Below are 26,381 nucleotides of genomic sequence, written 5' to 3'. Positions count from 1 at the left end.
CACCTTGTCATGTCCTTGCCTTGGACACTAGGGCCCCTGTCCCGTTCCAGAAAGCATAGAGATGCCAGCAGAAGCAGACCCCAGAAGAACCGCCCTGCCCTAGGCCTGCAGCGTTTCCGTGCCCTTCTCCCTGTGCCTAAAACCAAACGGTTCCTTTTTAATGCCCTAGCACTGGGCAGCAGATGGCTCTGCGGGATCAAAGGGAGAGATACCAGGACTTGCTGGCTGCGCAGAAGACATGTGAACATTGCTGGAAAGTCTGGAAGCGTGGTCCTGAGCCATCTTGCTAGCTGCAGAAGCCTGCCTGGGCCTGAAGAGCGACCAATCCCAAGGCACTGCAGCTCCAGGGCCAAGTGGAGGCCTGTCAGCGTGGGAGCTCCCTCGGCTGCTGTCAGCGTTGTCTCCATTGCGGCCATGGAGCTCTTAGCAAAGGGGATGATAAAATCCACCTACAAGGGCCAAAGGAAAAAAAAAGTGGCGTGTACTTGTTCACGGCTGGAGTAACCAGCCTGTGCCTCACAAAGGACAGTGCTGCAGGACAGATGAACAGAAGAGCTGTTAAACCCCCCATGTGCTCCTCCACAGTTTTTGTAGCGCCGTAACAGAATAACGCCCGTACACAGACCGCAGCATAGAGACACGCGTGCCACAGAGCGGGTGTGCAAGCAAACCACTGCCTCACTCATTCTAAGGACAGCGCGCGCGCACACACACGCGCCCCTTTCTTCCTTCATTACCCTCCCTAGGACACGCTCAGAGCTCACACCTCTCACTCCCCAAGACCCTCACGCACAGCCAGGACTGCACCGCCAGAGTGCACATGCACCAGCCCAACACATCCCTGACACTGCACACGCATCCGCACACATGCTCACGCTCTCCACACGCACAGAGACACTGCACAGCGGACACACCCCTCACACAGCATGGTGGCCAGGACACACGTACACCTGATGGGCCCACAGCCCCAGGGGTGCTATAGGAGCTGGAGCCCTTCTCCGGATTGTATGGGGAAAGGCTAAGGGCAGAGGAGGAGCTGCTGTGGGGTAGAGCGGTGCGGCAACCTGGGAGTGCAGATGCCTGGCTTTTCTCTGCAGCTGCAGTGCTCTCCAGCCAGGCAAACCTGGGATGGGCCATGTTTGTCCCTGGGCCTCCGTCGGCCCTTGGCTGCTCCTTGTGGCGGCCCCCCCAGGGCTGTGCTCATGTCCTGGTGGGCGCACGGTGTCCCCACCACCCACCTCCTGCCTGCTGCCTGGAGGTGGACGTGCCTCATTTAGACCTTCCTCCTCTCTTGCCGCATGGCTGCGGTTGGTTTTTTTAGCGCTTTCTTGAATTAGGTTTTCAAAGCAGCACCTAGTAGCTTCTTGTAAACTACAGGCAGCTCACAGCTGCTTGACTGCCCTGTCAGCCTTTTTCAAATCCTGGGCTCCTTGAAGCCTGTCCATGCGCCTCCTCTGACCCGGGAACACAGCATCTCCCTGCCCTTCATCAAACACAGGAAGGGGCTTTGTGGATCCTCCCAGAGGAGCGGGTGATGGCCGTGTCCTTTCGGTCTGTTGCTGGGAGAAGCCTCTTCTTCGGTCGTCTTCCTTGTCCCAGTAACGCCTGATGCTCCAAACACTGCACTCTCCCTGCAAGTGCTGCCTCTTACTAAGCACCTGCTTCACTGGCAGACATTCGGCGTAGTAAAGAGGCAAAGGCTTTGGACCGCCTTGCTGCTGCAGGGACCAACAAATTGCCAAGGAGGTCCAGAAGCTGAGTACTCAGCCAGTACTGTTTTGCCCTGCCTGTGCGCTTAGTTGGCAGCTTTCCCTGGCCATGCAACTCGTGAAGTGGTGCTGACCCTGATTTCCAGAAAAGTGCTTGTCAGTTTAAAAGAGAAGAACTGGTTTTCAGTGGGGAGTTGGAAGGGCGACGTTCTGCTGCTTTGGGGGACTGCCCGCTGGCTTTTCTGGTGCGGTGACCCTTCTGTCTCGTCTCGCTCTGAGAGCTCCGCGAGGTCCCTCTTGACCCTCCCTGTGTGGAATAGCTACAAGATGCTGCTGCAGAGACTACTGGACTCTGACAGCCAGGCAGGGGTTAGGCCAGAGCCCAGATGCCCTCGGGAGCAGAGCGCAAAGCCAGAAGCCCGTTGGCTCCCCCACGAGATGTGGTTTGGGACCAGTGTTCCCTGCTGCTGCTCTCCGTGTCCTTCTTGGCTGCCTTAGCCCCTCTCCAGCCTCCACTCCCATTGGCCCAGCATGGCTTTGGCTGCTCTGGGTCTGCCCTTACTCACAGTCCCTGTGGCAGTCGGGTGTCCTTCTTCTGCCTCCCCTCGCCCCCTCCCCCGGCTGTCTTCACTACAGGGGGCTTTCTGATGCACTCAATGGCCTCACAGGGCTGCCACAGCAGCGACCGCACTGTCCCAGCCCTGGGTCGCCTGTGGCCTCCCTTTTCCTGCCTCTAGCCAGCTAAACCCTGCCGAGGGGCACTTTGCCCTGGCACTCCGTGCCCTGGTGAATGTTGCAAGCCTGGCACGCAATGGCTGCTCCTTGCTGGACGAGACAAAGAGGAAAGCACTTGAGGTGCCCGGTTAATGCTGAAGAGCCATGGTGATCGCAGGCAACAATGGTTGCTCGTGGGCTCCAGTCCGCCTCTCCAAGCGTGCTCCAGTGGCGCAATGGGCCAGCGCGCAGTACTTATACAGCAGTGCTAAGCGGAGGGATGCTGAGGGTGTGCGTTCAAGCCTCACCTGGAGCATGGGCTTTTGATCATGCAGTGCCTCCTCTTCCCTTGGGCGGTGCAGCTTCCTAGCAGTGACATCTGTCTCAAGCCAGACATCCTGGGACCTGCCAATACAGACACCTTGGAACACCAGAAGCGCTTGGGGCCGTTCCAGGCTTGACCTGGGCTCTGCCCGCATAGCACTCGGTTTGGGGCCCCGGAGGCAGAGCTGGGCCCTCCTCCCTTCTCTTCCGCAGAGGATCCAGACCCCACTCAGGGCGCAGATGCTAACATTTTCCTTTGCTCTTCAGCATTTGCCCTCCAGGCGGACACTCTCCCAGCACCAGCTGCCCAGCCTCACTGTGGCAGAGCCTTCCTAGCCAGCCTTTCCCCCTGCAGCCAGGCCAGGAGGAAGCACTCCTGGCTCTCTACACGCGAGCACTGCGGTGGAGCTGCAGGCAAAAGCTGCTGCCTCACAGCGCCTCTCACTCTGCAGCAGGCAAGGGAGAAAGGCAGCTCTGCCTTTCCAGGGAGGGTTTCTTTCCCACAGCCAGCTTACAGCTTGGCCGGAACAGGACTTAAGACTTCCAGCAAGGTGGCATAACCTCAGAAAAGTCACACACTCCCCCTGAAGAAAAAAAAAAAGCGACTTCTTTCTCCCAGGGAAGAGCTACTTGTGTTGGGGGTCTCTATGGCGTGGGATGGCAGTTGCGGGTGGGCTGGGGCTGCAGGGCAGTTTGTGTGTGGAGCTGAGAGTGCCCTGACTGCAACACGGAGAGCAAGGGCAAGGGAAAGGAAAGGTGAAAAGCTGGGCACTTTCCAGGCAGACTCTCTCAGTTCTCAAGCTTGGCCTGGAGAATGGAGAAGCTTGACTGCTTTCCCAGAAGCAGGGGTAGCTGTCACGGCAGCCCCCCAGCAGAAGACACTGCACGATCACTAGAAACCAGGAAATCATTTTAGGCACGAGCCCACTGAATGTTTGGAACAGAGAGCACAGAAGAGCTTCCTAGGCCATGGCATCTTTGGAAACAAACCCGTTGGCCCACCCTTGCAGGTGCCTCCCGTGTCTTTTCCAACTCTCCTTTTCACCCGGCGGGCTTTGCAAAACCATTGCTGTGACTCGGATTCGAACCGAGGTTGCTGCGGCCACAACACAGAGTACTAACCACTATACGATCACAGCTGCCCATGTGATTGCCTTTCCTCCTTGGAAAGGGAGGGATTGCCTTCCCTCCTGCCTCCTGCCCTCCTGCCTTCTGCCCTCCTGCGGAGCAGCCAGAGCTGTCAGGTGACGGCAGGCTAGCAGGGAGAAGTCAGAAAATGCGAGTCTGTGTCCTTGCAGAGCAGCACCCGAACACCGCAAGCCCTCATGTGCCTCCCTGGGAGAGGGGAGGCAAACTCACACTCTAGATTCACCTTTTCAGAAGTCTCAGTTCTTGGGGATGGCAAAGAACTGGACTGAAGGAAGTTACGGGGCATGTCCAGGGGCTGGCGATGAGGAAAGGACAACTCTGCAAAGAGCGGCCCCGCGTAGCCAGCTGGACAGAGGGTGGTGTAGGGGGGAAGGCAGGTGCATAGCACAGGGGATACGAACTGCTCCGTGCCCAGCCCTGGCTCTTTCTGCTCAAGTGTCCCCTCCACCACGCACCCTGGGGTGCAGTGTGAGCCTGTGGGCGCACCTCCACAAAGAGCGACGGTCCTTTCCCCACTTGCTCTGCTCCTGCTGCTGGGAGAGGTCCTGGCGAGAGGTTGCATCTGCAGGAGTGCTGCGCTGGGTGGCGGAGGTGGCTCAGCAGAAGGGAGCTGCTCCTCGCCTGAGCTACGTTGCAGCCATGCCCAGCCCTGGCCGCCATGCACCTCGCTGACCCTGCCCTTCCCTGGCTGACCGGGCTCCAGAGCTTGGCCTCAGACCCGTCTCAGCACTTTGGACTTGGCTGGCAACCACTGCTCTGTGCCTGGCCCTCGTTCCTGACACTCAACCAGCTCTCCCTTCTTGCTCGGGTGCTGAGGGCCTGTGCCCTGCCAGGGAGGTCCCTGCCTCACTGGCCTTGCTATGTCCCTCGCAGCCTGCTTGCCTGCCCTCGGAAAGCAGCCCGCTCCCACTGCTGGCTGCCACCTGCAGCAAGAGCGTGCTCACGCTTCGCACTGTGCTGCAAGGACAGCCGGAAGGGGCATCGGTCCCCTGGCGAGAGGCAATCCAGACTTCCCCCAGCCCAACCCATGCACCAGGACAGGAGTGTTGCAGTCTGGTGGGTATAGGTGAGTGGTGCAAGGAGCTGGATTTTGGCTCCGGTTTCTTGGAGAGGTGGGTTTGAAGCCCGTGCTGTCGGGCTTTGTTGTCTCAGGCTGCTGTGATTTGTGCCCAGCTGTGATTTTCTGCTCAGGGACTTTCCACGGCAGCGGGTCCCTGCCGGCAAGCCCACGTGTGCCGCCAAAAGGAGGCCGTCCCTGGGTGGGCTCGAACCACCAGCCTCTCGGTTAACAGCCGAGCGCGCTCGCCCATTGCGCCACAGAGACCCCCCCCGACCAAGGGCTGTCTCAGTGATGCGCCCGTCTGTGCCATGACACACCTCGGTGCTGAGGGACTGGCAATGCCCCTGATCTTGGGCCATGTCCTTGGAGGGCACGTGCACGCACCACGCGGTGGAGGCGGCTTGAGGAGAGGCCTTTTCTCAGTCTCTTCCAGCATCGCTTTCCCACACGCTGTGCGTCAAGAGAGAGCTGGTGGGTGCAGCTCTCTCCCGTGCCCGCCCGCCTGCTCTGCTCCTGGTGCTGGAGGCAGGACAGTAGCCACGCACACAGCACTGCTGACCTGGCTGAGGTGGACTCAGGGCAAGGGATTTGCTCCGCTCCCTCTGGCCACCCCTGCCCAGAGCAAGGTGTAGCAGTGGTGCCAGCAGCTGGAGGCTCCTCTCCTGGATGGGCCCTGAGCACCTGGGGTCCACTGCCCATAGGTGCTGAGTGGTGTCTAGGCTTCCTGTGAGCCCCAGCACCATCGGACCCTGTCAGCGCCCTCCGGACCGTTTCTCAGAGACTTCCGGAATAAGAAGAGCTTGGCGCAGGGGTTGCTTCAGAGCAGGCATTTGAGTGAGGCACACGGTGGTTTCCTCTCTGCGTGGGCATCGACTGACCCTGGCAGAGGACAGACTCCCCTCCCAGGGAGCCAGCTGCTCTATGAGCGCAGCAATGTGTGAGCCCTCTTGGCTTGACATGGAAAGACGGGCAGTTTTGTCCCGCAGAGGCACACTTCTGAGAGCTGCAGCTGAATTTAATGCAGGAGGGTGATTTTGCCAAGCTGTTAGGAGCTATGAAGCTGGACTGGTTGTGTCCTCCTGGCAGCGTGTCGTGACTAGAGCCGGGGCCATCTCAGCAGCACAAAAGGGCATTAGACTGTGCAGAAAGGGCCCCCAGGGCCCCCTTGCCTCAACCACGCTGCCAATAGCACACGGCGCAAACCTGTGTCCAGCGGTGACCAGCCTCCCCGCCGACCGCCACCTTGCACTCCCTGGGCCTTCCCACTGCAGGGTGCCTGCTGCCCAGAGGCTCTGGTTGAGGGCCTCGTTCTCAGAAAGAAGGAGGAATGCCTGCAGAGTTGCCTGGGAAGGCTCGGGCTGCCACGGCAATTTGTCTTCCTGACCGGCTGTGGGGGGCTGTGGTTGGAGGGGTTGGTCCCCTGCAGGGCAGGGCTGGTGCCCACCAGTGGGTGCACAGGCAGGCTGGGCCTCTCCTCCCTGGTGGTCTAGTGGTCAGGATTCGGCACTCTCACTGCCGCGGCCTGGGTTCGATTCCCAGCCAGGGAAAGGCTTAGGGTTAGGCTTAGGCTTAGGGCTAACCCTATTGCCACAGCAAGCGAGGCCTTTCACCTGGGGGGCAGCGTGGAAGGAAGGGGACCCTATCAGACGCACAGGAGCTCTGAGCAGGCACGAGGAACAGGGCGTTTCCTCTGTTGCAACAACAGCCATCCTGGGCTTGCCTGTGCAGCCAGCTCCAGGGCAGCCCTGTCTTCTGCCAAATCCCCTTGCAGAATACCCTTTCCTTAGGGCTCCTGGGAGGCGCTGGGTGACAGAGAAAAGGTCTCTGGGTCTGCGGGACGTGACTCACCTGCCGCAGGAGCTGCCTTGTCTTTCAGTCCTAAGATCCCTGCACTACCCAGTCCCACAGAGGCAGGAGCAGGCGACTCTGCAGTGAAGCTTTGCTCTGCACATGCCAATGAGAGACCCTTCCCATGCTTCCTGGTGCAGACGGGGCCAGAAGGCCCAGGGAGGAGCTGAAATGGGCTCCTGGGCCCATGGGCAGGGTGTGTGGAGCATTGCTGGTCAGGGCCACTGAGGCCCTCAGGGCCCTGACAGCACCCAGGTGTCGCGTCCTGCTGCTACGCCACAGGGGACTCGCAATAACAACCAGTGCTTAGGCCCTGCTGATAGTCACAGCCTGAGCCAGCCCTTGGTTCTGTTACGTCCTGGACAACTCCGGTCACTTTGAAAGAAGCCCTGGAAACAAGCCCACCTGCCCCCCACACTCAGCCATGGCACAGGTGTTCCTCAGTGCAGCGAGATGTTGGTGCACAAGGGGTGGCGCTTAACGCTCCCAGACCCGATTTTGCATTCGCACGGCCTTTGGCACGGTTTGGAGACGGTCCTGGCGGACTCTTGGACAGTGCCCGGGGAAAGGAAGTAGCCGTTGCTGAGAGCACAGCTCACCGAGGCAGCACACAGGTGCAGCAGTTTGAGCCAAAGGAGGCTGTGACCTCTCGCAAGCTCTAACAGGCTCCAGCGAGCTCTGTCAGCCATTCCTGAGCACAGGGCGCTTGGAGCTCTAGTTCCACCTAGAGTCGTGATGAGGGAAGGTCAAGCAGCCGTCCAGCAGGTGCCAGCGAGAGACCTGTACCACAAGCGCTGGGCCCAGTACAAGAAAGACATGGCCGTGCTGGAGCGAGTCCAGCAAAAGGCCTCCGAGAGGCTTGAGGGATTGAAGCATCCGTCACACGAGCAGAGGCTGAGAGAGCTGGGATTGTTTAGGCGGGAGACGCAAAGGCCCAGAGGGGCTCTTGTCAGTGTGTCTAAATACGTGATGGGGGGAGTAAAGAAGACGGAGCCAGACTCCAGAGCCCAGGCAGACTCCAGACTCCAGAACCCAGAGAGGCTGTGGTATACCTAGCCAGCACCAGCCCTTGCTTTGCCGAGGCTCCTCTTTATTCCTTCCTTCCTTTATCCCTTCCTTCCTTCCTTCAGGGCAGAGCTCAGCACAGCCCCTGCGGCCAGCAATGGCAGCGCAGCGTCCCCATCTGGGGCCACCACACTGGTGAGCTCCCCCTCCCCGCCCCCGCCATGGCTCTCGCTGCGCCACGGCGTGGGGTGGGGGCAGCACCCCAAAACAGCCAGCGCAGCTGCCCTTGGCTGAGGTGGGCAAAGCCTGGCAGGGTCTGGGGGAGGGTGTCGCGGGAGGCCTGGCAGCCTCTTGGTGACGCGGGCGGGGGTCACAGTGGGACATGCCGCATCACAGCCACAGCTCCCCTCCCGCCACGGGGCCCCTCCCTGCACTTCCCTGCGAGGCCTGGGCAAGCCCAGCTTTCGGGTGCTGCTCTCGCCACCGCTCTTCTCTGGAGGAGCTGCTTTGCAGCGCAACGAGAGGGCGAAGGCAGGCCACGCAACACTGCTGGAGCCTGCCTGGGGAAGTGCAAAGGAGGAGGAGGAGAAGTTTCCTCCTCCCCCTCCTGCTACAGGGCCTCATTGAGCGTGAGGGGGCGCAAAGATGGAGAACCTGTGGCCAGACGTGTTCCCAACGCTCAGGAATCTCAGCCGCTGCGGTAAGGCTTGCAGGAGGTATTTCCTGACTGCTGTAGAGCATATCAGCTAGGAGAAGAGCTATGGAAAGGCTGGGCTCTGTGGGGCAGGGCTGGACAGGGCTAGTGGGTGCCACGAGAGACCAGTCTGCACGTCCCTTGGTGGCCCAGCGGTGAGTTTGGCAGCCGGGACTCCTGCAGGGGAGACACCTGGGGCTGCCCTGAGCCTGGGCGACTCCTGTGGGCACGGCACCGTCCTCTCACTGGCGTGGAAAGCTAGTCCCCGTTTCCCTAGCGGGCGGGTATGCCTTTCAGGCATGCCCACCTGAAAGGACAGGAGCCTCGCTTAGAAGTGGGCAGAGGTGTCCTCGCAGCTCAGCTCTGCAGCTCCCGCCACGTGGAGCGCCTTGCGTGTTCGGAATTGGGGTGGCGGTATGTTTCGTCTCACCTGCACCGGTCACCTCCTTGGTGAGCAGGGTGCTGAATGGTTGTGCGCTTGCTGACTTGGATTTTTCCCTTGCTTTCCAGAGATTGTTACCATTTGGGACAGCGTCTCTGAATACATTCTAGAGCACTTGGCAGAGAACAAGGTGGGTCTTGTGGCTCGGTCCTCCCCTCCTGAAACGCTGACGGTTTGCCTTGTCCTGACACCCCTGTGCCACGGCGTGCCGTTGCTTCCCTCCCCTGAAAAGAGAAAGAGCACCCCCGCAGGACACTGTCCCGGACAAATGTGCCACAGAGCAGCTTCTCTGGCACCGGCGGTAACAACGGAAGTCCCGATAAAGCAGAAGAGAGTGCTGGGCACTTTCTGGGCCTTCTCCCTTCTCCAGTGCCAGCATGGAAAAACCAAAGCCTGGCCCCTGTTCCAGGGTTGGTCCCTGCCGTTGGAAACCCCTCCGAGTGTAGGTAGGGGAGGAATGTTGGCTCTGCTGTTGCTTTCCCAAAGAGATTTGGGGGGCGAGCAGAGGAGCAAGAGGAAAGAAAGGTCTGGAGTGTGTGCTTTCCCTAGTGCCCCATCTTGCCCTTTGCATGCTAGGGGTGGGCAGGGCCCAGGGCAGCATCCCCACGCTCGGGCAAGCCCTCGGTCCGTTTTTCGTCTCCAGGCTGCTTATGCTTGTTCCTTCTCTCCCGCTGCTGCTCTCAGGGTGTCAAGGTATTAGGAGTGGGGATATTCTATGTCCTTAAACACTACGAGTGCTCCGTGAACGGTGAGCTTTCGATTGTTCGGAGACCCATGTTCTGTATATCGGAGGTTGTTGCCAAGGAATACCAGGCCAGGTGCGCTCAAGAAGATGTTCCTGGTAAGAAGACACGTTAAAACCTTTGCCTGCCCTTGCGCCGAGCTTGAGGCGCATGCAAACTGCTCTGAAGACATGACTGAATGCCTCCGGCTGGCCTGAGAACAACTTCAGCTTGTTCATGCTGCAGAGGCCAGCCAGGAGCAACTGCTCAGAAAGGCTCCCTGGGTGTCCTTTCCTGGTAATATGCCTTCAGCCGGGTGCGTGGGAGGGATAGGACGCTGGCCCCAAAAGCGGAGACATTTGCTGACTACGAGGCGGTGGGGGTGGGGGTGGGGGTCGGGGTGGGGGGTAGAAGAACCCTGTGGGCTGCTGTGCCGTCCTTGCACTTTGCTTCTTCCTTGCGTCTACTGACATGGCATAGGCTTAGCCAGAGGGCACTGGCTGCGGGCACAGTCACAATGGCCTGGCACCGCGCACTTTCTCATGGGACCTGCACCCGTCTGCCCTACTTGTCCTGCCCTCCGGTAACGTGGTCCTACCAAATGGTTAGTTTCCCTTTTTTATTCCTGCACTGGCAAAATCACTGCTGCCCCCTGAGCACCTCAGTTTGCAGGCTGCTCTGACTCTTCCCGGAAGGGACTCCATAAACTGCTCCTAGGCGCTGTAGCAGAGGATTCAAGAGCCTGCTCTGAGGCAGCGCTGTCTTGCCAGAAAGTGTTGTCACCTTGTGATTGGAGCCCGCTGCCCTGCTGCAGAGGTGCCTTTGTTCCTCCTTTGCTGCTGTCTAGGTGACGTAAGAATCGTCCCTCTGAGGTACGAGGATCTATCCGTGTGTGCCCACATGCCTTTTACAACGGTGCAGTGCTGCATACAGGAGACCGTGATGGCGTTCTTTCGGGCCATCTCAAAAAGACAGGCCGTGGACTTTGTCTTCAAGGCCATTGGCATTCTCTCCGTACGAGACCAGGAAGTGACCATGAGATTTTACGATGACTTCCTCCTCACCGTGGATGGCACTGGAAAGCTGCTAGAAGCTCTGCTCGGGGTAAGTCGAGCACTTCCCCGTGCTACGCCTACTTCTTCTGGACACCTGTCAAAGGACGACTGAACTGATCTCTGTTGGCCTGCCAGGACCTTCCCGGCCAGCGAGGCAGCCACGGTCTCCAGCCACGCCAACTCTCTCTAGCGTCCGTCTCTCGTACACAGTGGTCTGGGCGACAGAGGCGAACGTAGGACGAGCTGCCCCGCGTTAGGCCAAGGCTCTGGCTGGCCCAGCATCCCACTCTCTGTGCTAGAAATGATAATGGCGAGGCTTTTACGGGCTCAAAAGTAGGCAGTTTCTGGGGAAAGAGTCTACGACGCAGGCAGGTATCTGTGGCGCTTCCCCTCGCAGAAAGCCATGGTTGAGTGCTGGGCCGTCTGCACTGACCAGCCCTTCCTAGTGTCCCTGGCGTCCCACTGCCATGAACGGCTCTTTTCTGCCCCAGGCCTGCATTCACGCTCTGCTTGGGATGGTCACCCTGTCCCAGCCTGTCTCCTCATCCCAGCCCAATGCCCTTCCCCAGCTCTCTCGTGTGGCGCTCCCGGTTCTTACCCACTGGGCAAAGGCAAAGCAAGGGCTGGGTCTCTCTCGCTCCTCTTCCATGCTATGGATGCAACCACCCAAATCCTTGGAGAGCCTGTGAGCTAACACCAGGTCCGAGCCAGGTGTTCTCTTTCCAGGAGGGCTCATAGCAAGCCAACCGGCAAAACCCGGCCCGCAGAGACCCTGGCTAATCGAATGCCTTCTCCTGTGCCTGACTTCTCCACTAACAGAGAAGGAGCGTCCTCGTTGACTGTCTTGACTCTTGCCCTTGCGAAACACCCGGCAGTGAGGTCCCTCATTCTCAGCTCTGAGCTGTGCATCTTCTGCTTTCCTAGTTGAGGGCTAGCATTTGGAGAGGAAACTTTGTTTCAGGGTGTCCCGGTGGCAGCATCTGCCCTGAGCACAAGAAAGATTTGCTGCCTTTAGGAGCAAGGCAGTCATGTCGCCGGAACGCTCTCACGTACCTCTGTCTCTGTTTCAGGCCCCAGGGACGAGACCCCTGGTGGTTTCAGGAAGAGGAAGTGTGGCTTTTCGCATGGGTCCCGGCAGTGTCTTCGTGTTGCCACAGTACGTTTGTGGAGTAGGTCTCAGCTCCTGCTTGGTGAATAGGAGGAGGGGAGGCGAGATGGTCTCCAGGGGCAGCAAGGAGGCCTGGAGTACACTTTCTCCGCGTTAGGATAGGGAAGCCCTGGCCCAGACTGGTGGGGCCTCTCGTGTGCGCACACGCCGCGGAGGTCTGGCCTGTGCCTCTCCGGTTCCTCAGAATGAGAGTTCTCAAGGATGTTGCGTACTCTGCTTTGGAAAGCTATGGCCTTGGCAGGCCTTCTCAAAGCTCTCTGGCAACGGACTGTGAATGCGAGCGGCAAAGGGAGCGTGGTGCCTTTTCTGCAGCCTGGCGTCTTCTCCTTTCCAGATTTGATTTGACGCTTCCGGCTGAAAAACAAGAGGCGGAATCTCCCTCCCAGGGATCCCTGAAGTGCACTGAAGAAGAAGGGCAGATGGACAGAACAGGTCATGTCACAGCTGACTTGTGAGAGAGAAGGGAGTGTGCATGCGTGCGTGTGTTCATGCGTGTGTTCCCTTTGTCCTCAGCAGTAGGTGGTTGGAGCCCTGGTCAAGATGCGGTGCCTGGGAGAGTAGACTGCCTCTTTGTGCCTCTACCCCTCGCAGCAAATCTCAAGTGACTCTGGATGGCAGGAGGTCTCAGGGTGGCCCAACAGCAACAAATGCAGCTGGTGCCGCTGAAGGGCAGTTTTGCCCCGGGGCGCTGCGCCCTGGTGGATAGCGCAAGCTCCTCTTTCACTTTAGCACTTTAGGATGTTTGGCGGCGAGGTGTCTATGCTGGAGGGGAAGGGAGGGGGGGTCTACCTCTCTGACGGATCCCGGGCACGTGAATGAAAGATTGCCTGGAGATGACTGTCAACAGGCTGCTAGCATGTGCCAAGGACGTCCTAGGGAGCAAGACCTCTTGGAGAGTGTGGCTCCAAGGGGATCAGCCTGTTTGATCCGATGCTGGAGCACATCTGCCTGTCCCAAGTGCTCACAAAGACGCTTGCTGAAGAGCCTTCTCCTTTCCTACTTCCAGGGAGTGCTCCCGTTGCGTGCCTCCTCTCTCAAGAAAGGCCTGTGCCACCCGCGTTATCTGGCGCCGGCCGTAAAAAGCAGAAGGGGCGGAAGAGCAAAGGAAGCAAGTCGTCGGCCAGGTGAGGCTCTTGGAGAAAAGGGCTGAGGGTGCCCTTGTGCTCCTGGAGTTCTTTGAAGGGGTTGCTTCTTCCGTACACTCTGTCAGTGTGACATCTGAAGGGTGGCCAACAAGTCTTTGCATGACTTGGTCTTCCTAGATTGACGGCAAGCCTGTCGCAGGTTTCTGCGAGCCTCTGGTGTCAAGCTTCTCTCTGGTGCCTTTCTTGTTTCCAGGACGGAGACTGAGATGTCGCCTGTGAGACCAGCCTCTTCCTCCAGAGGGTCTCGGAAGGCCGCCAAAGGCCGGGAGGCAAAGGACAGAGCGCGTAACAAGCAGACTGAGGGAAAAGGTAATGTCACAGCTGACTGGTGAGAGAGGTGTGTTTGTTTTCCTTTTGGCCTCCGCAGCACGGGGCTGGAGCCAAGCTGAAAAGGCGATGCCCGGCGGAGTAGGCTGCTTCTCTTGTGCCTCTGTTTACTCATCACAGCAGATCTCAGGGGACTCCTCCTGGAAGGGGCTCTCCGGGCAGTCCTGCAGCACCAACTGCAGCAGCTGCCACTGCTGAGGGGCACTTGGCCCTGGGACTCCATGCCCTGGTGTGTCTTGCAAGCTGCTCCTTAGTTGCAGGAGTCTGTCTGTGCAGCGGCATTTAGGAATTTAGGAAGATCCCTCCGCGCTCTGCGCGGGATCAAAATCCTGCCTTGAGCTGCCAGTGGCGGAGGGGGTCTACCTTTCCCAGGGAAGCAGCGCGCTGGAAAGTGGGGAGGAAGACCACGTGGAGATGAGTGGCAACAGGCTGCGAAGCTGTGCCAAAATGTGGCTTCCTTGTGGAGGCTGGTAATTGCAGGCCTTGTGCTGTGCATCTCCCTAAGCATGTCTTTGGGCTGGATGTGCCAGAAGAGCAAGTCTGTGCATGTGAGCGCCTTATAGATGTGCAGGAATCTGTTCCCCTTCTCGTGTGGCACTATGCCCTCCAGCCCGCAGCCGCCCCAAAGGAGAGGGTACCATGAGGTCACCAGCACCTCCCAGCCAAGCCCCGCTTTTTAAGCCTATGGGCTAGAGAAAGCAGGAGAACAGCCACAGTACTCCAGGGCAGAAGGGTGCCCTGCAGAAGTGAAGAGCTGGACAGGATTCTGTGTCAGCAAGGGCCTAAGACCTGCTCGGGAGCAGAGCTCCAAGGCAATCGGGCTCTTTGATCCAAAGCTGGAGCACAGCTGCCTGTCCTTCTTGTTCAAACGCTCACAGAGATGCTTGCTGAAGAGTCTCCGCCCTTCCTACTTCCAGGGAGTCCTCCTGCTGAGCGCCTCCTTTCTCGAGAAAGGCTTTCTCCGCCCACGCTATCTGGGGCCAGCTCAAAGGGAGGGAAAGAATGGAAAACCCGGGCAAACAAGCCAGCTGCCAGGTGAGGCTCTTGGAGCAAAGCATGCCGGTGACCGTGTGCTTTTGGCATTCTGGGAAGGAGTTGTTTCCGTCGCACACGCCGTCGGTATGAACTCTGAAAGGTTGTCAACTCGTGTCACAACGACCGATGTCGATGCAAGAGGTGTTGCAGCAGCTGAGAAGTTGCAGCAAAGCTGTTCTGCTTTGCTAGACATTTCAAGGGACTTCGACATTTCAAGGGACCTCATTTGGTTGCAGCGTAGATGAGAGCACTTCCCAGAGGAACGTGAAAGTCAGACCATCCTCCCCCACCAACAGAGAGCGGTGTCCGTTTTCCCTGGTTTTTAGGTTGGATTCAATTCACTAGAAGCCTCCCCTTTTCCCATTTCACCCCAAAACAGAGTCTTTTTGACCACCTCACGGCCTTTAGTGCCCCTAGCAGGAGGCGGCTAGCGGGCTCTGCAGGCTCCGGGCGTGGCAAATGGCACTGGTTTTCTCCTCGTGCCATCCAGAGAGGGCCCACACCTGGGCATCCAGAGCTTTCCTTAGGGCCTGTAGGGCCTCATGTGAGTGCTACAGCTGGAGGCGTTCTTCCCTCACTCTTGACGGGATCACAAGGGCTCAAATACACCAAATGCTCCAGCAGCACTGTCTTGTGCTGCAGAGGCTGGCACGCCGCTGCTTGTGAGCACAAGATGGAGAACGGTCTCATCCGGGACTCCGATAACCTCACCCGGCTTGTGTGTTTTCAGCCTGCTGCAAACAGTTCGGGAGAGCTCCTCTCAGGTGGACGAGGACAGCAAGCAGCAAGAACCTCGTCAAGCCAGACCTCGGACTGCAATTCCTGTTTGCAGGCAGCCAAACAGGGCAGAACAGGTAAGCCGAGGAGCGGAGCCGTGGAGGTCTCCAAGTCCGAGTGGTACTGCTGCCCCCCAAAGAGCAGGCCAGGTGGCCATGGTCTTTCAAGCTTGCCTGCCCATGCCTGGCAGGGAGAAGCTGCTGCAAAAAGCCAAAGGGGAGGAGCAGCAATGTGCTGTGGTGGGGGCATGGCTGGGTCGCCCCCTCCCTTGAACTTGCGGGGAAGAAGGCCAACCACAGGCGGGGCTGTGCTTGCAAGAGTGTAGCCAGCCGAGTGAAGGACGCCACGAGTCCTCTCTCTTCAGCCCTTGGGAGACCTCACCTGGAGCCAGCCCTAGGTCCAGGGTGGGGCTCGACCATGCAAGAGAGGCTCTGGAATGCTGGAGCAAATCCAGCGGAGGCTCCCAAGCTGGCCAGCGGGCTGGAGAACCTGGTGTCCAAGGGAGAGGTGGAGAGGACTGTGTTTGTTCAGCCCATAGAAGAGAAGGCTCAAGGGTCCATCGCCTTGCTGTCTGCAGCTACCCGGGGGAAAGGCTAGAGGTAACTTAGCCAGCTCTTCTCAGAGGCGCACAGTGACAGGGTGAGAGGCACAAGACGTAGAGTTGCAAAAAGGCAGATTCCGGCTAGCTGTTGGGAGGCGCGTTTCCACCATGAGGGTGGTCAAAGTTTGGAACAGGGCCCAGAGAGGCTGTGGGACTTCTACCCTTGGAGTTATTCAACCCTCAGGTGGACACAGCCCGGGCAGCCTGCTCTAACTGGCCCCGCTTGGAGCGGGGCCTTGGACGAGAGTTCTCCAGAGGTCCCCTCCAACCGACCCCGTTCAGTGGTTCCGTGCTGGGGTCTGACTGGTGGAACCCCACGGGAGCGTTTGATTTCACGGTTGCAGCGCTGAAAAATGGTCATTCCTTGCCCTCATTCACCCTGTCACGAGCGATGTCAGCAAGAGAGAATGGAGCCAGCAAGCAACGGTGGTGAATCCCGGCCAGGGTCCCTGCCTGCGGCAGTGCTTGGCATGGGGGTTTCTGAGGCCAGAGCAGAGCAAGTGTGCGGGAGGACGCACAGGCCCCGCAGTTGCTGGCTTCTCCAGGGCTGAGAGGTGAGAGCGCCTGAGGGAGGTCAGAAGTAGCCTCAAATTTGTCCTCTGGCCCCAATGCAGGCTTGGCGGCATCAGGAAACGCTGCCCGAGGTTCAGCCACACTCACCAGTGCCGTGGCTTGGGAAAGAGGAGAGCGCTGCTGCCTTCCTGCCCCGAGCTGAGGAGAAGAAGAGGAAGCCAGAGAGGCTGCCGCGGCTGCGCAAAGAGTAAGTGCGCGCCAGGCCCAGCCCCGGCCTGGAAAACTGGAGTGGCAGCACCTGTCCGAGGTGTGAGGAAGCCCATCTTGGGAGCCATGGGGCTGGGTATGGCGTCCCCTGATTTCTCCTGGCATGGCAATGACCTGGGCTGGACCCTGGTGCCAGGCAGCCCCAAGCTGCATTGCCACTTGAAGGCTGTGGGTACCACCAGCGGGAGCGTGCGTGCAGGGGCTGGTCGAGGGGAGAGGCAGGAGGGCCTCAGCCAGAAGGGGAGAGGGAACTTTCCCTGCTCTTGCAGGCAGCTTTCTGTACGAGCAAGCCACACCCTGCAACTCTTGGAGACTTACCAAGCGCGTCGGGAAGAGTGGAAGCAGAGGGTAGAGCTGAATCGGCAGCGGAATTCCCAAGAGAAGCACTTCCTCTGGTAAATTTCTCCAGCTGGGGGTGCTGTTTCCCCTTCCCCTGCACTGGCCTTCCCTCCACACCCAGGAGCACCCAAGGGGAGGGGAGGGGAAGGGGGTCCGGTCTTTCCCTGGCACCCCTCGTGGGAGAGCAACAGGCTTTGCAGGCTGTGGCCTGGGAGCAGGCACCCTTCCAGCCCAGGGGCAGGGGTTGGGCACTCAGCGGTGGGCTTTCCCTGTGGGACCAGAAAGTTGTGGCTGCCGACGATGAAAGGATTCCTCCAGCGTTTTGGCTCTCCCTTTTCAAACCGCACGCTCCATCCTTGTCTCCCCAAGGCTCCACACCCGGACACCTTGCCCTGTGGGGATCGAGGCCGGCTTGGTGCAAAGTCCCATCCCCGCCTGACTCCTCCGCAGGCTGATTACCGGCACGTGGCACCTTGTCATGTCCTTGCCTTGGACACTAGGGCCCCTGTCCCGTTCCAGAAAGCATAGAGATGCCAGCAGAAGCAGACCCCAGAAGAACCGCCCTGCCCTAGGCCTGCAGCGTTTCCGTGCCCTTCTCCCTGTGCCTAAAACCAAACGGTTCCTTTTTAATGCCCTAGCACTGGGCAGCAGATGGCTCTGCGGGATCAAAGGGAGAGATACCAGGACTTGCTGGCTGCGCAGAAGACATGTGAACATTGCTGGAAAGTCTGGAAGCGTGGTCCTGAGCCATCTTGCTAGCTGCAGAAGCCTGCCTGGGCCTGAAGAGCGACCAATCCCAAGGCACTGCAGCTCCAGGGCCAAGTGGAGGCCTGTCAGCGTGGGAGCTCCCTCGGCTGCTGTCAGCGTTGTCTCCATTGCGGCCATGGAGCTCTTAGCAAAGGGGATGATAAAATCCACCTACAAGGGCCAAAGGAAAAAAAAAGTGGCGTGTACTTGTTCACGGCTGGAGTAACCAGCCTGTGCCTCACAAAGGACAGTGCTGCAGGACAGATGAACAGAAGAGCTGTTAAACCCCCCATGTGCTCCTCCACAGTTTTTGTAGCGCCGTAACAGAATAACGCCCGTACACAGACCGCAGCATAGAGACACGCGTGCCACAGAGCGGGTGTGCAAGCAAACCACTGCCTCACTCATTCTAAGGACAGCGCGCGCGCACACACACGCGCCCCTTTCTTCCTTCATTACCCTCCCTAGGACACGCTCAGAGCTCACACCTCTCACTCCCCAAGACCCTCACGCACAGCCAGGACTGCACTGCCAGAGTGCACATGCACCAGCCCAACACATCCCTGACACTGCACACGCATCCGCACACATGCTCACGCTCTCCACACGCACAGAGACACTGCACAGTGGACACACCCCTCACACAGCATGGTGGCCAGGACACACGTACACCTGATGGGCCCACAGCCCCAGGGGTGCTATAGGAGCTGGAGCCCTTCTCCGGATTGTATGGGGAAAGGCTAAGGGCAGAGGAGGAGCTGCTGTGGGGTAGAGCGGTGCGGCAACCTGGGAGTGCAGATGCCTGGCTTTTCTCTGCAGCTGCAGTGCTCTCCAGCCAGGCAAACCTGGGATGGGCCATGTTTGTCCCTGGGCCTCCGTCGGCCCTTGGCTGCTCCTTGTGGCGGCCCCCCCAGGGCTGTGCTCATGTCCTGGTGGGCGCACGGTGTCCCCACCACCCACCTCCTGCCTGCTGCCTGGAGGTGGACGTGCCTCATTTAGACCTTCCTCCTCTCTTGCCGCATGGCTGCGGTTGGTTTTTTTAGCGCTTTCTTGAATTAGGTTTTCAAAGCAGCACCTAGTAGCTTCTTGTAAACTACAGGCAGCTCACAGCTGCTTGACTGCCCTGTCAGCCTTTTTCAAATCCTGGGCTCCTTGAAGCCTGTCCATGCGCCTCCTCTGACCCGGGAACACAGCATCTCCCTGCCCTTCATCAAACACAGGAAGGGGCTTTGTGGATCCTCCCAGAGGAGCGGGTGATGGCCGTGTCCTTTCGGTCTGTTGCTGGGAGAAGCCTCTTCTTCGGTCGTCTTCCTTGTCCCAGTAACGCCTGATGCTCCAAACACTGCACTCTCCCTGCAAGTGCTGCCTCTTACTAAGCACCTGCTTCACTGGCAGACATTCGGCGTAGTAAAGAGGCAAAGGCTTTGGACCGCCTTGCTGCTGCAGGGACCAACAAATTGCCAAGGAGGTCCAGAAGCTGAGTACTCAGCCAGTACTGTTTTGCCCTGCCTGTGCGCTTAGTTGGCAGCTTTCCCTGGCCATGCAACTCGTGAAGTGGTGCTGACCCTGATTTCCAGAAAAGTGCTTGTCAGTTTAAAAGAGAAGAACTGGTTTTCAGTGGGGAGTTGGAAGGGCGACGTTCTGCTGCTTTGGGGGACTGCCCGCTGGCTTTTCTGGTGCGGTGACCCTTCTGTCTCGTCTCGCTCTGAGAGCTCCGCGAGGTCCCTCTTGACCCTCCCTGTGTGGAATAGCTACAAGATGCTGCTGCAGAGACTACTGGACTCTGACAGCCAGGCAGGGGTTAGGCCAGAGCCCAGATGCCCTCGGGAGCAGAGCGCAAAGCCAGAAGCCCGTTGGCTCCCCCACGAGATGTGGTTTGGGACCAGTGTTCCCTGCTGCTGCTCTCCGTGTCCTTCTTGGCTGCCTTAGCCCCTCTCCAGCCTCCACTCCCATTGGCCCAGCATGGCTTTGGCTGCTCTGGGTCTGCCCTTACTCACAGTCCCTGTGGCAGTCGGGTGTCCTTCTTCTGCCTCCCCTCGCCCCCTCCCCCGGCTGTCTTCACTACAGTGGGCTTTCTGATGCACTCAATGGCCTCACAGGGCTGCCACAGCAGCGACCGCACTGTCCCAGCCCTGGGTCGCCTGTGGCCTCCCTTTTCCTGCCTCTAGCCAGCTAAACCCTGCCGAGGGGCACTTTGCCCTGGCACTCCGTGCCCTGGTGAATGTTGCAAGCCTGGCACGCAATGGCTGCTCCTTGCTGGACGAGACAAAGAGGAAAGCACTTGAGGTGCCCGGTTAATGCTGAAGAGCCATGGTGATCGCAGGCAACAATGGTTGCTCGTGGGCTCCAGTCCGCCTCTCCAAGCGTGCTCCAGTGGCGCAATGGGCCAGCGCGCAGTACTTATACAGCAGTGCTAAGCGGAGGGATGCTGAGGGTGTGCGTTCAAGCCTCACCTGGAGCATGGGCTTTTGATCATGCAGTGCCTCCTCTTCCCTTGGGCGGTGCAGCTTCCTAGCAGTGACATCTGTCTCAAGCCAGACATCCTGGGACCTGCCAATACAGACACCTTGGAACACCAGAAGCGCTTGGGGCCGTTCCAGGCTTGACCTGGGCTCTGCCCGCATAGCACTCGGTTTGGGGCCCCGGAGGCAGAGCTGGGCTCTCCTCCCTTCTCTTCCGCAGAGGATCCAGACCCCACTCAGGGCGCAGATGCTAACATTTTCCTTTGCTCTTCAGCATTTGCCCTCCAGGCGGACACTCTCCCAGCACCAGCTGCCCAGCCTCACTGTGGCAGAGCCTTCCTAGCCAGCCTTTCCCCCTGCAGCCAGGCCAGGAGGAAGCACTCCTGGCTCTCTACACGCGAGCACTGCGGTGGAGCTGCAGGCAAAAGCTGCTGCCTCACAGCGCCTCTCACTCTGCAGCAGGCAAGGGAGAAAGGCAGCTCTGCCTTTCCAGGGAGGGTTTCTTTCCCACAGCCAGCTTACAGCTTGGCCGGAACAGGACTTAAGACTTCCAGCAAGGTGGCATAACCTCAGAAAAGTCATACACTCCCCCTGAAGAAAAAAAAAAAGCGACTTCTTTCTCCCAGGGAAGAGCTACTTGTGTTGGGGGTCTCTATGGCGTGGGATGGCAGTTGCGGGTGGGCTGGGGCTGCAGGGCAGTTTGTGTGTGGAGCTGAGAGTGCCCTGACTGCAACACGGAGAGCAAGGGCAAGGGAAAGGAAAGGTGAAAAGCTGGGCACTTTCCAGGCAGAGTCTCTCAGTTCTCAAGCTTGGCCTGGAGAACGGAGAAGCTTGACTGCTTTCCCAGAAGCAGGGGTAGCTGTCACGGCAGCCCCCCAGCAGAAGACACTGCACGATCACTAGAAACCAGGAAATCATTTTAGGCACGAGCCCACTGAATGTTTGGAACAGAGAGCACAGAAGAGCTTCCTAGGCCATGGCATCTTTGGAAACAAACCCGTTGGCCCACCCTTGCAGGTGCCTCCCGTGTCTTTTCCAACTCTCCTTTTCACCCGGCGGGCTTTGCAAAACCATTGCTGTGACTCGGATTCGAACCGAGGTTGCTGCGGCCACAACGCAGAGTACTAACCACTATACGATCACAGCTGCCCATGTGATTGCCTTTCCTCCTCGGAAAGGGAGGGATTGCCTTCCCTCCTGCCTCCTGCCTTCTGCCCTCCTGCGGAGCAGCCAGAGCTGTCAGGTGACGGCAGGCTAGCAGGGAGAAGTCAGAAAATGCGAGTCTGTGTCCTTGCAGAGCAGCACCCGAACAGCGCAAGCCCTCACTCTCTAGATTCACCTTTTCAGAAGTCTCAGTTCTTGGGGATGGCAAAGAACTGGACTGAAGGAAGTTACGGGGCATGTCCAGGGGCTGGCGATGAGGAAAGGACAACTCTGCAAAGAGCGGCCCCGCGTAGCCAGCTGGACAGAGGGTGGTGTAGGGGGGAAGGCAGGTGCATAGCACAGGGGATACGAACTGCTCCGTGCCCAGCCCTGGCTCTTTCTGCTCAAGTGTCCCTTCCACCACGCACCCTGGGGTGCAGTGTGAGCCTGTGGGCGCACCTCCACAAAGAGCGACGGTCCTTTCCCCACTTGCTCTGCTCCTGCTGCTGGGAGAGGTCCTGGCGAGAGGTCGCAGCTGTAGGAGTGCTGCGCTGGGTGGCGGAGGTGGCTCAGCAGAAGGGAGCTGCTCCTCGCCTGAGCTACGTTGCAGCCATGCCCGGCCCTGGCCGCCATGCACCTCGCTGACCCTGCCCTTCCCTGGCTGACCGGGCTCCAGAGCTTGGCCTCAGACCCGTCTCAGCACTTTGGACTTGGCTGGCAACCACTGCTCTGTGCCTGGCCCTCGTTCCTGACACTCAACCAGCTCTCCCTTCTTGCTCGGGTGCTGAGGGCCTGTGCCCTGCCAGGGAGGTCCCTGCCTCACTGGCCTTGCTATGTCCCTCGCAGCCTGCTTGCCTGCCCTCGGAAAGCAGCCCGCTCCCACTGCTGGCTGCCACCTGCAGCAAGAGCGTGCTCACGCTTCGCACTGTGCTGCAAGGACAGCCGGAAGGGGCATCGGTCCCCTGGCGAGAGGCAATCCAGACTTCCCCCAGCCCAACCCATGCACCAGGACAGGAGTGTTGCAGTCTGGTGGGTATAGGTGAGTGGTGCAAGGAGCTGGATTTTGGCTCCGGTTTCTTGGAGAGGTGGGTTTGAAGCCCGTGCTGTCGGGCTTTGTTGTCTCAGGCTGCTGTGATTTGTGCCCAGCTGTGATTTTCTGCTCAGGGACTTTCCACGGCAGCGGGTCCCTGCCGGCAAGCCCACGTGTGCCGCCAAAAGGAGGCCGTCCCTGGGTGGGCTCGAACCACCAGCCTCTCGGTTAACAGCCGAGCGCGCTCGCCCATTGCGCCACAGAGACCCCCCCCGACCAAGGGCTGTCTCAGTGATGCGCCCGTCTGTGCCATGACACACCTCGGTGCTGAGGGACTGGCAATGCCCCTGATCTTGGGCCATGTCCTTGGAGGGCACGTGCACGCACCACGCGGTGGAGGCGGCTTGAGGAGAGGCCTTTTCTCAGTCTCTTCCAGCATCGCTTTCCCACACGCTGTGCGTCAAGAGAGAGCTGGTGGGTGCAGCTCTCTCCCGTGCCCGCCCGCCTGCTCTGCTCCTGGTGCTGGAGGCAGGACAGTAGCCACGCACACAGCACTGCTGACCTGGCTGAGGTGGACTCAGGGCAAGGGATTTGCTCCGCTCCCTCTGGCCACCCCTGCCCAGAGCAAGGTGTAGCAGTGGTGCCAGCAGCTGGAGGCTCCTCTCCTGGATGGGCCCTGAGCACCTGGGGTCCACTGCCCATAGGTGCTGAGTGGTGTCTAGGCTTCCTGTGAGCCCCAGCACCATCGGACCCTGTCAGCGCCCTCCGGACCGTTTCTCAGAGACTTCCGGAATAAGAAGAGCTTGGCGCAGGGGTTGCTTCAGAGCAGGCATTTGAGTGAGGCACACGGTGGTTTCCTCTCTGCGTGGGCATCGACTGACCCTGGCAGAGGACAGACTCCCCTCCCAGGGAGCCAGCTGCTCTATGAGCGCAGCAATGTGTGAGCCCTCTTGGCTTGACATGGAAAGACGGGCAGTTTTGTCCCGCAGAGGCACACTTCTGAGAGCTGCAGCTGAATTTAATGCAGGAGGGTGATTTTGCCAAGCTGTTAGGAGCTATGAAGCTGGACTGGTTGTGTCCTCCTGGCAGCGTGTCGTGACTAGAGCCGGGGCCATCTCAGCAGCACAAAAGGGCATTAGACCATGCAGAAAGGGCCCCCAGGGCCCCCTTGCCTCAACCACGCTGCCAATAGCACACGGCGCAAACCTGTGTCCAGCGGTGACCAGCCTCCCCGCCGACCGCCACCTTGCACTCCCTGGGCCTTCCCACTGCAGGGTGCCTGCTGCCCAGAGGCTCTGGTTGAGGGCCTCGTTCTCAGAAAGAAGGAGGAATGCCTGCAGAGTTGCCTGGGAAGGCTCGGGCTGCCACGGCAATTTGTCTTCCTGACCGGCTGTGGGGGGCTGTGGTTGGAGGGGTTGGTCCCCTGCAGGGCAGGGCTGGTGCCCACCAGTGGGTGCACAGGCAGGCTGGGCCTCTCCTCCCTGGTGGTCTAGTGGTCAGGATTCGGCACTCTCACTGCCGCGGCCTGGGTTCGATTCCCAGCCAGGGAAAGGCTTAGGGTTAGGCTTAGGCTTAGGGCTAACCCTATTGCCACAGCAAGCGAGGCCTTTCACCTGGGGGGCAGCGTGGAAGGAAGGGGACCCTATCAGACGCACAGGAGCTCTGAGCAGGCACGAGGAACAGGGCGTTTCCTCTGTTGCAACAACAGCCATCCTGGGCTTGCCTGTGCAGCCAGCTCCAGGGCAGCCCTGTCTTCTGCCAAATCCCCTTGCAGAATACCCTTTCCTTAGGGCTCCTGGGAGGCGCTGGGTGACAGAGAAAAGGTCTCTGGGTCTGCGGGACGTGACTCACCTGCCGCAGGAGCTGCCTTGTCTTTCAGTCCTAAGATCCCTGCACTACCCAGTCCCACAGAGGCAGGAGCAGGCGACTCTGCAGTGAAGCTTTGCTCTGCACATGCCAATGAGAGACCCTTCCCATGCTTCCTGGTGCAGACGGGGCCAGAAGGCCCAGGGAGGAGCTGAAATGGGCTCCTGGGCCCATGGGCAGGGTGTGTGGAGCATTGCTGGTCAGGGCCACTGAGGCCCTCAGGGCCCTGACAGCACCCAGGTGTCGCGTCCTGCTGCTACGCCACAGGGGACTCGCAATAACAACCAGTGCTTAGGCCCTGCTGATAGTCACAGCCTGAGCCAGCCCTTGGTTCTGTTACGTCCTGGACAACTCCGGTCACTTTGAAAAAAGCCCTGGAAACAAGCCCACCTGCCCCCCACACTCAGCCATGGCACAGGTGTTCCTCAGTGCAGCGAGATGTTGGTGCACAAGGGGTGGCGCTTAACGCTCCCAGACCCGATTTTGCATTCGCACGGCCTTTGGCACGGTTTGGAGACGGTCCTGGCGGACTCTTGGACAGTGCCCGGGGAAAGGAAGTAGCCGTTGCTGAGAGCACAGCTCACCGAGGCAGCACACAGGTGCAGCAGTTTGAGCCAAAGGAGGCTGTGACCTCTCGCAAGCTCTAACAGGCTCCAGCGAGCTCTGTCAGCCATTCCTGAGCACAGGGCGCTTGGAGCTCTAGTTCCACCTAGAGTCGTGATGAGGGAAGGTCAAGCAGCCGTCCAGCAGGTGCCAGCGAGAGACCTGTACCACAAGCGCTGGGCCCAGTACAAGAAAGACATGGCCGTGCTGGAGCGAGTCCAGCAAAAGGCCTCGGAGAGGCTTGAGGGATTGAAGCATCCGTCACACGAGCAGAGGCTGAGAGAGCTGGGATTGTTTAGGCGGGAGACGCAAAGGCCCAGAGGGGCTCTTGTCAGTGTGTCTAAATACGTGATGGGGGGAGTAAAGAAGACGGAGCCAGACTCCAGAGCCCAGGCAGACTCCAGACTCCAGAACCCAGAGAGGCTGTGGTATACCTAGCCAGCACCAGCCCTTGCTTTGCCGAGGCTCCTCTTTATTCCTTCCTTCCTTTATCCCTTCCTTCCTTCCTTCAGGGCAGAGCTCAGCACAGCCCCTGCGGCCAGCAATGGCAGCGCAGCGTCCCCATCTGGGGCCACCACACTGGTGAGCTCCCCCTCCCCGCCCCCGCCATGGCTCTCGCTGCGCCACGGCGTGGGGTGGGGGCAGCACCCCAAAACAGCCAGCGCAGCTGCCCTTGGCTGAGGTGGGCAAAGCCTGGCAGGGTCTGGGGGAGGGTGTCGCGGGAGGCCTGGCAGCCTCTTGGTGACGCGGGCGGGGGTCACAGTGGGACATGCCGCATCACAGCCACAGCTCCCCTCCCGCCACGGGGCCCCTCCCTGCACTTCCCTGCGAGGCCTGGGCAAGCCCAGCTTTCGGGTGCTGCTCTCGCCACCGCTCTTCTCTGGAGGAGCTGCTTTGCAGCGCAACGAGAGGGCGAAGGCAGGCCACGCAACACTGCTGGAGCCTGCCTGGGGAAGTGCAAAGGAGGAGGAGGAGAAGTTTCCTCCTCACCCTCCTGCTACAGGGCCTCATTGAGCGTGAGGGGGCGCAAAGATGGAGAACCTGTGGCCAGACGTGTTCCCAACGCTCAGGAATCTCAGCCGCTGCGGTAAGGCTTGCAGGAGGTATTTCCTGACTGCTGTAGAGCATATCAGCTAGGAGAAGAGCTATGGAAAGGCTGGGCTCTGTGGGGCAGGGCTGGACAGGGCTAGTGGGTGCCACGAGAGACCAGTCTGCACGTCCCTTGGTGGCCCAGCGGTGAGTTTGGCAGCCGGGACTCCTGCAGGGGAGACACCTGGGGCTGCCCTGAGCCTGGGCGACTCCTGTGGGCACGGCACCGTCCTCTCACTGGCGTGGAAAGCTAGTCCCCGTTTCCCTAGCGGGCGGGTATGCCTTTCAGGCATGCCCACCTGAAAGGACAGGAGCCTCGCTTAGAAGTGGGCAGAGGTGTCCTCGCAGCTCAGCTCTGCAGCTCCCGCCACGTGGAGCGCCTTGCGTGTTTGGAATTGGGGTGGCGGTATGTTTCGTCTCACCTGCACCGGTCACCTCCTTGGTGAGCAGGGTGCTGAATGGTTGTGCGCTTGCTGACTTGGATTTTTCCCTTGCTTTCCAGAGATTGTTACCATTTGGGACAGCGTCTCTGAATACATTCTAGAGC

At 59.5% G+C, this 26,381-nt stretch overlaps 6 non-coding genes across 6 annotated transcripts; 2 read left to right on the top strand and 4 right to left on the bottom strand.

Annotated features, from left to right (window-relative positions):
* Positions 1–3,814: 3,814 nt before the first annotated feature.
* On the bottom strand, positions 3,815–3,886 carry TRNAH-GUG (transfer RNA histidin (anticodon GUG)). The gene has a single exon. It is a non-coding gene; the product is annotated as a tRNA-His (tRNA).
* Positions 3,887–5,146: 1,260 nt separating this feature from the next.
* TRNAN-GUU (transfer RNA asparagine (anticodon GUU)) lies at positions 5,147–5,220 on the bottom strand. Its single transcript has one exon. It is a non-coding gene; the product is annotated as a tRNA-Asn (tRNA).
* A 1,211-nt stretch (positions 5,221–6,431) lies between these two features.
* TRNAE-CUC (transfer RNA glutamic acid (anticodon CUC)) lies at positions 6,432–6,503 on the top strand. The gene has a single exon. It is a non-coding gene; the product is annotated as a tRNA-Glu (tRNA).
* A 14,674-nt stretch (positions 6,504–21,177) lies between these two features.
* Positions 21,178–21,249, bottom strand: TRNAH-GUG (transfer RNA histidin (anticodon GUG)). Its single transcript has one exon. It is a non-coding gene; the product is annotated as a tRNA-His (tRNA).
* Positions 21,250–22,469: 1,220 nt separating this feature from the next.
* TRNAN-GUU (transfer RNA asparagine (anticodon GUU)) lies at positions 22,470–22,543 on the bottom strand. Its single transcript has one exon. It is a non-coding gene; the product is annotated as a tRNA-Asn (tRNA).
* Positions 22,544–23,754: 1,211 nt separating this feature from the next.
* On the top strand, positions 23,755–23,826 carry TRNAE-CUC (transfer RNA glutamic acid (anticodon CUC)). Its single transcript has one exon. It is a non-coding gene; the product is annotated as a tRNA-Glu (tRNA).
* The last annotated feature ends 2,555 nt before the right edge of the window (positions 23,827–26,381 follow it).

The sequence above is a fragment of the Struthio camelus genome, chromosome 10, assembly GCF_040807025.1.
Source record: "Struthio camelus isolate bStrCam1 chromosome 10, bStrCam1.hap1, whole genome shotgun sequence".
Lineage (NCBI taxonomy): Eukaryota > Metazoa > Chordata > Aves > Struthioniformes > Struthionidae > Struthio > Struthio camelus.
The sequence above is the reverse complement of the archived record's forward strand: the minus strand, read 5'-3'. Positions and strand labels throughout refer to the sequence as shown.